Consider the following 5,289-nt stretch of genomic DNA (forward strand, 5'->3'; position numbering starts at 1 on the left):
AAATATATAAATAAATAACACTCCAGCAGGGAGGCACTCACAGGGTGGCTCCAACGCTTTTGTGAGTTTACCTCCAGAAGCCATACCTGGCTCTCACAGTGATGACTGGGGGGGGGGGGGAAATCTCTTCATGCTTCTGGCAAGGGAAGGAGCCATTATGATATAGGACCAGAACACCCTGTTCTTCTTAATAAGACCTGCCCCCAGCAGAAACTATTTCAGCAGAGCCCCACAGACTGGGATATTACCAGAGCCTCACTAACCAAGGAAAAGAGCAAGACCAAACTCTATCCCCCCCTAGCCTTATGGTCTCACCTAAGGACCATTGTAAAGGTCACAGCCCAGGGGCCCTGGCTCACTAAAAATCTGAGACCAAATCACAGGACTGTAGAATGCTCCCCTCCCCCACACCTTACCAACACATCACAAAGCACCTAGATAACTCAGTTCCTTTTATCCTATACATGATGTCTGGTTTTCAACAAAAAATTACAAGGCATACTGAAAGACAAAACATACAGTTTGAAGAGACAGAGCAAACATTAGAACCAGTCTCAGTTATGGCAAGGATATTGGAATGATCAAACCAGGAATTTAAAAGAACTATAATAAATATGCTAGGGCTCGAGCAGAAAAAGTAGACAACACACAAGAACATAGGAGACAGTCTAGAGGATCTTGGGACTGGAGGTGACTTTTTAGATACAACACCACAGACACAACCCGCGAATGAAATTTTGATAAGCTAAACTTCATTAGAATTAAAAACTTCTGTTCTGTGAAAGACACTGTCAATAGAATGAGAAGACAAGCCACAGATTGGGAGAAAAATCTGCAAAAGACATATCAGATAAAGTGCTATTATCCAAAATATGCAAAGAACCCTTAAAACTCAACAATAAGAAAATGTAAAACTCAACTTAAAAAATGGATAAAAGATCCAAATAGACCCCTCATCAAAGTTTTATAGATGGCAAATAAGCATATGTTTGCTTATACATTCAACATACGTCATTAAGGACTTGCAAATTAAAATAAAAATGAGATACCACTACACACATTTTACAATGGTCAAAATCCAAAACACTGATGCCAAATGGTGGTTCCAGCACGGAGCAACAAGAACTCTCATTCATTGTTGGTGGGAACGCAAAATGGTACAGCCACTTGGAAAGATAGTCTGGCAGGTTTCTTACAAAGCCAAACACACCCTTACCATACGATGTAGCAATTGTGCTCCTTGGTATTTACCCAAATGATTGAAAACTTTTGTCCACACAAAAACCTGCATATGAATGTTTACAGCAGCTTTATTTGTAATTGCCAAAACTTGGAAGCAATCAAGATGTCCTTCAATAAGTGAATGGATAGACAAATTGTGGTACATCCTTACAATGGATTATTCAGCAACAAAAAGAAATGAGCTATCAAGCCACAAAAAGACATGGAAGAACCTTAAATGCATATTGTTAAGTGAAAGAAGCCAACTTGAAAAGGCTAACTACTGTACGATTCCAATCATATGACATTCTGGAAAAGGCAAAAAAGAGTCAGTAAAAAGATCAATTGTTGCCAGGGGTTAAGGGAGAGGGAGGGATGACTAAGTGGAGCACAGGTAATTTTTAGGGCAGTGAAACTATTTTGCATGATACAGTCATAGTGGATATATGTCATTATACATTCTTCAAAACCCACAAAATGTTCAACAGCAAGAGTGAACCATAATGTAAACTATGGGCTTTGGGTAATAATCATGTGTCAGTGTAGATTCGTCAGTTGTAACACATATAGCACACTGATGGGGGATGTTGATGGTGGGGGAAGGTGTATGTATTTTGGGGGTGGGGGGAGAGGTGTTTAGGAACTCTGTATTTTCCACTCGATTTTGCTGTGCTCTGAAAAATGTCTATTAAGTTTTTAAAATCCATGCTGCTAAAATATAGCTCAGGTTTAGACTGTAACTGAAAGTTCTCCTTCTGCAAAATGAGTAAAGAGCAAGTTGGAAATCACTGTGTGGAAGGCACAACTTTGCTGGCACCAATCACACTGCCTAGCACATAGTAGGAGGTCCATAATTCCTCTTCTGCCTCTGCCTCACTCCTGAAATCTGTAAGCCCTCAGTTAGCAGCAGCCCCTGGGGAAAGGGGAGTGGATGACACCTGCAGGTATATTTTGCACAAAACAGACTGGGAGGGACTTCCCTCGTGGCGCAGTGGTTAAAAATCCGCCTGGCAATGCAGGGGACACGGGTTCAAACCCTGATCCGGGAAGATCCCACGTGCCGCGGAGCGGCTGGGCCCGTGCGCCACAACTGCTGAGCCTGCTCTCTAGAGCCCGTGAGCCACAACTAGTGAGTCCACCTGCCACAGCTACTGAAGCCCGTGCACCGAAAGCCCAGAAAGCCCATGCTCCACAACGAGAGAAGCCGCCACGGTGAAAAGCCCGCGCACGGCAACGGGGGGAAGCCCCTGCTCGCCGCAACTAGAGAAAGCCCGCGTGCAGCAACAAAGACCCAACACAGCCAAAAATAATAAATAAATAAATAAATAAATTTATATTAAAAAAAAAAACAGACTGGGAATCCCAGGGCTATGCACAACACCAGGTATACCTCTTTCTCCAAGAAATTTAGATCAGGGCTTCTCTAACTTTAGTGCATATAGGAATCACCTGGAGAGGCTGTTAAAACAGACTGCAGGGCCTCTTCTGCAAAGCTTCTGATTCAGTAAGTCTGGAATGAGACCTGAGAATTTGGATTTTCAACTGGCACCCCGGTGATGCTGATGCTACTGGTCAGTGTATCTCATTTAAAAGTTGCAAGAATTTTGATGGTTTTTAAAGATGAAATCTTCTCAGTAGACATTCTGGAACTTATAAAGGAGGAGCTTGGGACCAGCAATCTGGCTGAAAGGGACTGAGGAATTTCTCAGACGGCTGCATCTGCTTGGCAAGCACACTGTGTTTACTTAGAATAAGAACTTATTTGGATGGGTTGGGGTGATGGAGACTATGAGAGAGGGCCTAAGCAAACTAGCAGTCCATGTTTTGTTTCGCTCTCAGAGAGTTTTAACAATATTTTGATCCCTTTAAACAGGGCATGTGCTGTGTAGGTCACCAGAGTCCCCATCACTTCCTATAGTCCTAAACTAACCAGCTTCACTCATTTATAATCTACCTGGACCCTGACGTCGTTTCACCTGCAAGCCCTGTACTAGCCCTGACCTTTCAGGCCCCTTATAGCTTTAAAATTATGAGATGTTATCTGTAGACTTCCCTATTGTGGCAGAGAGGAAGTTCCTTCTAACATACAAAAAAGAGCCTTTGCCACCCAATATTTTCAACTACATATCTTCACACTGCAGTGAGAAATCTTCAGGTAAAAATAGCTTCGGGCTTCCCTGGTGGCGCAGTGGTTGAGAATCCACCTGCCAATGCAGGGGACACGGTTTCGTGCCCCGTTCCGGGAAGATCCCACATGCCGCGGAGCGGCTAGGCCCGTGAGCCACACCTACTGAGCCTGCGCGTCTGGAGCCTGTGCTCCGAAACGGGAGAGGCCGCGGTTGAGAGGCCCGCGCACCGCGATGAAGAGTGGCCCCCGCTCGCCGCAACTGGAGAGAGCCCTCGCACAGAAAAGAAGACTCAACACAGCCAAAAATAAATAAATAAATAAATAAATAAAAATTCAAAAAAAAAAAAAAATAGCTTCATGAATACCATAACTCCCCACAACAATATAGTTTGTAATGAACACAAGCATCTTCCTTTAAAAGAAAACTTGGTATATAAAACTAGAGATAGAAATTAATACATACATGAATAAATAAGGCAAATTATAATAATTTAGGGTTGCCAGATTTAGTTTAAAAATATAGGATGCCCAGTTACATTTGAATTTCGGATAAACAAACAAATTTTTTAGTATAAGTATGTCCTATGCAATATTTGGGATGAATTGGACATGCTTATACTAAAAAAAAAAAAAGCTATTTATTGTTTATCTGAAATTCAATTGTAACTTAGCATTCTGTATTTTATCTGGCAATCTGTATTAGTTTCCTATTGCTGCTGTAACAAATTATTACAAACTTAGTGGCTCAAAGCAACATAAATTTATTATCTTACTTATCTTACAGTTCTAGAGGTCAGAAGTCTAAAATGTATCCCTAAGGCTACGTTCATTTTGGAGGCTCTAGGGGAGAATCCATTTTCTTGCATCTTCCAGCTTCTAGTGGCTGCCCATATTCCTTGATTTGCAGGCCCTCCTTAATCTTCAAAGCCAGAAGTATAGCAACTTCTCTCCTCACTGACCCCTGCTTCTGTTGTCTCTCCCTTGCCCACATCCCTCTTATAAGCACCCTTGTGACTACGTTGGACCCACCTAGATAATCTCATCTTGAAATGCCCAATTTATCACAACTGCAAAATAACTTGTGCCTTACAAGGTAGCATATTTACAGGTTCCTGGAATTAGGACAAGGGCTTCTTTGGGGCAGGGGTGTAGGGGGGGACTATTCCCATAATAGTTATTTGAGTTACGAGTTTAGCCCACAGTAATATATTCTACTTTTATTATTTTATTTTATTATTTCTAATTGTATTTCAGATATGATTTTGTTTGTAGAAATCTAACTGGCACAGAACTGCTGGTTTGTATTTATTGTTTAGACACCAAACCACATAATTTCCTACAGATTTTTATCAATGAGTATGAATCTTCTTTTTGTAGATGAGAATAAATCAAAGGAATTCAGTCACGTGCCTGCGACAGAGCCATATGCATAATTTTCTTTGTGTCCAGGATTACCCACATACTACAACAATCAGTATGCAGCAGAAATCAACATGTCCCCTGCTTCTCTTCCCCCTTATTTTGTTGTATTTATGATAAGTTGAAGACTGATAATTTTTTATTCCTCTCAACATATAGAAAAGCTTAACAATAATAGGAGAGATCATATATAGGTTCCTGAGCGTAGTGACTGATAAGAACGAAAGGGGAAGCTCTTTCAACTATTCAGTGGAAACTAGAACTGAACTTGATAAGCTGAGGGTTTTTATTTATTATATGAATGAAAAAATATGGAAGCAAAATATACACTACATCTGATTTATTAGTGTTCAGTTGTTGTTGTCTCAGTCCATTCAGGCTGCTATAATCAAAATACTGCAGACTGGGTGGCTCATAAACTATAGAAATTTATTTTTCAGAGTTCTGGAGGCTGGAAGCCTGAGATCAGGGTGCCATCGTGGTTGGGTGATGGCTCTCCTTCAACTCACAAACTTCTTGTA

This window comes from Balaenoptera acutorostrata, chromosome 5, assembly GCF_949987535.1.
Source record: "Balaenoptera acutorostrata chromosome 5, mBalAcu1.1, whole genome shotgun sequence".
Classification (NCBI taxonomy): Eukaryota; Metazoa; Chordata; class Mammalia; order Artiodactyla; family Balaenopteridae; genus Balaenoptera; species Balaenoptera acutorostrata.